This window comes from Sceloporus occidentalis, unplaced genomic scaffold (assembly GCF_023333645.1).
Source record: "Sceloporus occidentalis isolate IW3139 unplaced genomic scaffold, rSceOcc1.0.p SCAF_1, whole genome shotgun sequence".
NCBI classification, from domain to species: Eukaryota; Metazoa; Chordata; class Lepidosauria; order Squamata; family Phrynosomatidae; genus Sceloporus; species Sceloporus occidentalis.
In genome coordinates this window covers 131,644,684-131,651,068 of record NW_028316981.1, presented here as the reverse complement: position 1 = coordinate 131,651,068, position 6,385 = coordinate 131,644,684, and the positions used below count along the sequence as shown (strand labels likewise).

Genomic DNA, 6,385 nt, shown 5'->3' with positions numbered 1-6,385 from the left:
CTCCATATTTGCGGCTTTGATATTTGCAGATTTGATTAATATGTTCTCTCTAGGAATATCTAGGTCCTCCAGTGCAACTCTATGGTCACTATTAGACATTTGTAGCTCCTCCAGTGCAGTTCTATGATCAGTGCCTGTTGTACGTTGACCACAGAGTTGCACTGGAGGACCTAGAGATTCATAGAGAGATGTCCTCTCAGGTAAAAACATAAGTGTTTTTGTTATTTGTGGTTTTTCCATATTCACAGGGGGTCTTGTGCCCCTAACCCTAGTGAATGTGGAGGGACAAGTGTACATGAATATAGTGTAAACTGACTGCTGTCATGCTTTGGCCAAATCGTGAGAAGGCATAATTCACTAAAAAAAGACAATAATGCTAGGGAAATAAAAAGAAAGGAAAACCACATGCCAGACGGCTGGACTCAATCAAGGAGGTCGCCAGCCTGAATCTACAGGACCTAAACAGATCAGTGGGATACGGGGTCTTGGTAATGTCTCATCCACAAGTTCACCATGAGTTGGGGTTGACTCGGGGGCAGTTAATAAAAACAAAACTGACCATGTAAAAAAACAACAACAAAAACATGATTTTGAGCCAACTTCTGTAAAATGTAGAATGCAGATTTTCTTTTAAACGAATCTTTAAGTAGAATGTAAATTTCCAAAATATAATCTGTCCAGCTTTCTAGCGTTAGCACCCTAAACTCTCCCTAGGTATTCAAAATTCTTATCTGGCCTGTTAATCATGTCCAACATATGTCAGTATAGCCTAAAGTAGCCAACACTACCTAATGTAAGTGAATTTCCACTTAATACAATATTTTATTGTTACCCAGTCTTTGGATAAATTACATGGAGTCATAAATTACTCATTGTAATCATGCGACAGCTGCAGTTATAGTTTTCAGAAGACTCACTTGGGGAAACAATGAGGCTTTGGGATGAACACAAGGCTACAGATGGCACCCAGTGGATTATTCAAATTGATAGAAATCTAATCAGAACAAAAGAACTTGGATTCTGAAACAGAATCATTAACAACATTTAAAGTACATGCAAAGTGATGTACTTCAGGATTTTTAAAAGTACTAATTTTACCTGTGTGGTTACAGTTTAAATTGTCCTTAACTATTTGTGATAGGTTTGGAAATTACAATAAGGTTCATTGAAAAATGATAGAACAATGTGCTAAAGCAACATCAGATGAAGAACCTGGATTTATTAAGGAAAGGGCTGAACTTACATGGGCAAACATACTACTATTGCATGGCTCTCTATACTGGACACATTTGAAGTACTGTATACAGTTTTGTCCCGTCACAATAGCAATATTGGAGCAGACAATAGTACAGAACAGGGACAACAAAAATGATCAGTGTCCCCAACCCATTTCCTCCTGTGGTTAGTATGGTTTTAAGAACGCCTTCACAGGGGCTAATGAATATTCTTGAAAATCATGCCAGGGAAGGGGATAGGACAAGCAAGCAGCAGAGGCTTCACTCACTGTTGACATGTGGGCTGCATCATGCTTGCCCAGACAATTCACCTCTTGAGACAAAGGAAACTCCCCACTTCTGGGCTAGAATATTCCTTAAAATAGGAGTGAGGAACACATGAAGGCCACAAATTCCTCAGTCTCATTTTAGAAATTAAGGCTGAAGTGAGTAGAGCCTTCAGTTTAAGAGGAAAAGTCTTAAGGCTTCAACCCTACATTCACTTAAGGGAAAGTAAGCCTCACAGAACTCAACTGAAGCTACTTTTGAGTAGACATGCATAAGATTGCACTGTAAGGGAGAATATAAAACAAATTTTATAGCACATTTGTACTCTTGTACAATTATACAATTAAGAATGATGTTGACTGTGTAAGCAGAAGAATTTCTCTCAACACACTTGCCAAGAAAAGGAAATATTCCTTCAGAGAGTACATGAACCATATATTGAAACCATTGCCACAAAAAAGGCAAGCACACTCTTTCAGGAGGCTTCAAAAGGGAGATCAGAAAAATTCTAAGGAGATGTTTATCAGTGTCCATTACTTGATAGAAAAACTACATCCAGTATTTGAATGCTGGGGATGGGGGCAGGACAAACAGGGTCTGGTCATCTCCATCTCGTTCTAGCTATAGGCTTTCCAAGGATGATGCTTGGGTCAACAACTCACTGACTATCCACCAAGGCAAGCTTTTTTTAAAAAATCTACAGGATTCTCCACATATAAACTGCATCCTTATCCTACCAAACCTTTCTAATGCACAATAACATCAACAGTATAAATTACACAATTTGGGTCTAGATTACCTACAAGATCAGCTCTTCCCTTATAATCATGTATACTCAGATCCTCTGGCAGATGTTTAGTCCAGTCAGCCAGGACTATGTTGGCAACCATCAGCCAGAGGACTTTTTCTTCAGCCGCCCCTAGACTGTGGAAGAGATTTGAAAGTTCACTGTCTGATCTTTAATATTATTAGTACAAAGGAACAAAGACATATTTCTAGCAAAGGATATATTCTTTAATTGTCTTGTTCAATGTGCATTGTAGCAGAACTGTTTTGTCCCAAGAGCGATGCTATGGACTTTGGGTGTAGTAAGGCCTTTGGCTCTCGGGAACACAGCCAGAACAAAAGACTTGTCCACAAATTTCTTAAGTTTTTAAAAGCTTTACTGGATATAACACAAAAACATGAAACTTATCTCCTTTTTTTCAATAGTCCTTCCTAAATACCTTGCTCTCTTCTTGATGTATTCTATCTTTCTTTGAGGACTATCTTTCTTCCTTTGTGGACTTATCTTTTTTCCTTTGTGGACTTATCTTTTTGTCAAAGGAAAATACTCTCTCCAGGTCTGACTTGGCTGAAATCTTACTACACACTGAAACTTAGCTAGAGGGAGACAGTAAGAGACCCTGGGATTTCCCACAATCCTTGTCTTTCTTAAAGCTATAGATCTGTATTTCCCCTCTTAAATTAATACATAGAAAACCTAATATAATGTCAACTAAATATATGTCTCAAGAGCATCAAAGATGCTCTGGAGGCATGACAAGAACTATTACTGAACTTTTGTCATACATAACATGGAAGCTCAGTTGTACAATTCAGGTGTTGAAATAAACTGCACCCTCCCAGAAACCTCTGCAAAGTTGGGGAGTAATATCTACTGGCTGGGTTAATTATTTGCTAAAATACAAACAAATAATATTTGATATTACCCTTCTATTCATGTAACTAAGAAAAGTCTTCCAAGCAGGCAGAGCGTATTTGGCAGAGTTCAGAGAAGGAAACTACATACAACTTCAGGTGAGAACAGAGTCTTTCTCTATTCTTTCTCAAAAATATATTAGAATCATTAACAGTTTTCTGTTGCATCCCAACAGTCTGTCTAATACTCCAAAGATAATATTTCCAGTTATTTCTGTGGCATGGTCAACATTTGATGGGAAATGATTTGTAGAAAACCAAGAGTCCTGCAGGACTGCAGATAAAGTCTGCCTCTGGAGCTTCTGCTTTTATTAGTTTATTAAGCAACACATAAATGACTTTGCTAAAACAAATTGTTTTTATTTTAACAAGGAAGCATTATCTAAATATTTTTCCTGCTGGGGTACACAAACAATAACTGCATGTCTCAGATTCCTAATCATAGCTTTGTGTGGGAGGGATGGTTTTCCCTAATCCCCTCCTGTTTTATGCAGCATTTAGGACAAAATTGAGATAGCTGGGCTAGATACAAATATACTGACATTTAGCTGATGTTTTATTCTCCCTGCACTCGCATCATTTCAGTTTTTGCACAGCAGCAAATGTAAAGTGAGAGAATAATCCACATGTTCTTTCATTGAAAACAGAACAGAGCAGAGGAATTAAAAGTACAAGCTGCTTCCAAAGAGATGTCAAGCTTTATTTAGATGTTGTAACAATAGACCTGTAAGCAATACAATCTAAAAGGTGACTGGACAGCAAAATTCTCTACAATCCTATGTAAGTTTAAGGAAACCTTTAATTTCAGCCACAATTGCTTCAGACATTTCTATCAGGGTTTTCAGAACTGAAAAGAGCTACAAAGTATAAAGACTTCGACACTTTTCAGGACTTGTTTTGAGCTACAGTCCTCCCTCTGAATTTGTGGGGTATCCGTTCCGGGCTCCCGCCCCCCCTGTGAATTTAGAAATCCGCGTATATTAAAGCCCCATAACTTTTAATGGCCGCATGCACCATCAACTTTAATGAAGGTCACCCCTCCATGAATAATCAAAACCGCAGATCTCAAGTCCTTGAAAACAGAGGGGCAACTGCAATGGATGGCATCAGAGTGAGATTATATGATTGCTTCTATTCAGGTGTGAATGGAGGATGAGTGTTCTAATACTCATAGTTCGCCCTTTCTTCAGCTTCAAGATCACACACCTGTCCTATAGTAATCCTAACCCCAGTCTGGGTTCACGTACTTTGTGTGATGACAGTGCTAGTGTATGCTAGTAGTGTCAGCAAGGGCTCTTGCTTCTGGCTCCAAGCATCTGACACAGGCCAGATGCAACCCGCTCCAGGAACAACATCAAGTGGGGAGTTTGACCAGGATGGTGCACCTGTCAAACCATAACACAAGTGTCCTAAGACAAGCTCAGGGAGGACAGAAACCTTCCGTGGAGCAGAAAGGCAAAGCTCACTTGCTCTTGATTTTCAGTGCGAATACAGCAAGAGCAACTTAATATAAATGAAAAATCTTATGTTGAATAGTGGTGCAGCATGTTCTGAGGTCAGCCATGTTTACAGATAACAAGCCTGAACACACATTTATAAGGAATGCAAGTATACACTTATTTCTAGTGACTACTAACTAGTATCTGAAAGTGTTTCTTGAGCAAACAGATACCTAGATTTCCCAAGGACCACACCTGCATTAAAGCAAATTAATCAGATTGTCACAGGCTAGCACATTTTCACTTTCAATTTTTTTAATGTACAAAGTGCAACTAAAGATGAGGATTCTCCACTGAAGTCCCTCTAATTATAGGTACAACAGAGATGTAACTGTAGCACACCTGGAGAGAGGCATTGCAAAGGAGAACTGCATTTCCAGAAAAATTAGCAAATGAAAACACTTTAGAAAATCCTTGTAGAATATATAACACTATATATTTTGTTTGTCATTTTCTTCAGTTTTGACTATTTAGAAGAGTTATGGTTTTACCAGGAGAAAGGAAAGAAGAGTGTATCTTTTTGTCTAATAGGTCAAAAACAGCAATAGGCAACTCACAGAAACATTCACAATTCTGTGCTAGGCAAGGATCCTTCTATTTTTCTGGGCTTTTAAGCTTTAGAACAGTGCTTAAATTACTGGAGGTAGGAAAGCCTTAATCATGTGTTTAATTATGGTATTCTGTAACCTTTTAAAAATAGCAGTTAAGAGCTCTGTTACAAAAGCTAAAGGGAACAGACCTCCTTTGGAGCCCTCACAACCTGAAACTACTCTGGTGATGCTGCAATTTAATTTGCTGTTCTTACTCTAGAAATATTCCAGGTTTTGATGTTTTTATTATTTTAGTATTCTTCGCTGCCCTGGAAATACTTATTTTGAAGGGCAACATAAAAATCTTGTTTACTAAGTATGTGTCTAACTCTCTAGGGCCTAGAAACAATGTCAGCTGCAACACAAACTGCTACTCAAGTTCTGGAAGATCTGAAAACTCGGATTCTGACAAATGACTGGGCTCTTGGAGGACTAGTAGTATTGGCTTCATTTCTCACTGTCATTATTGCCCTCCTCTTATTTGCTCTCATCTTTGGCTATTGCTCAACTCCAAGGAATAAAGGTTCCACATAAATAACAAGATTAGCCTGCTCCAAGAAATTTCAAGAATGCTACAGCATGCCCAACAAGTGATGGGTACTGTTGCTTGTCACTCCTATTTCACTTAAGTGAATGTTATTATTTTCAAAGCCTGTAACTCTTGACACTAAATGAAATCTGTATTAAAAGCCATGTGCCTAACAAGCCTCTGACTCAATGTTAGCTTCTTTTAGCAAAAAATTGTAAATAAATTACTGCTTTTTTAAAAAAAAATGAACTGTGCGTTTCAAATATTCAAAACGCAACAAGGATCAGCAAATCAAATTCCAAGAAGTCTATTTTCATGACATTGTCAAATAATTTTTGCATTCTACACTTTCTAGAACTCTGTCAACTTTCCTTAAAAGTACATATTGCTTCTGCCTTTTGCAAACAATATATATTTTATACTATTCTTGTAAATATATGCTAATAATTTCACATTTCAGTTACTTTCAACAGCAACTATCTTATAGCAATTTGTTTTCAATACAGCATTCTCAGTTTAGTACAAGATTATTTGTGTGGTAATTTGGCTGTAATTACAGCTGCT

The 6,385-nt window shown here is 37.8% G+C and overlaps 1 protein-coding gene across 3 annotated transcripts in view; it reads right to left on the bottom strand.

The window, feature by feature from the left end:
• Positions 1-6,385, bottom strand: part of RECQL5 (RecQ like helicase 5) — a 72,814-nt gene that overhangs the window by 51,734 nt on the left and 14,695 nt on the right. The gene's annotated exons all lie outside the window — the stretch shown is intronic.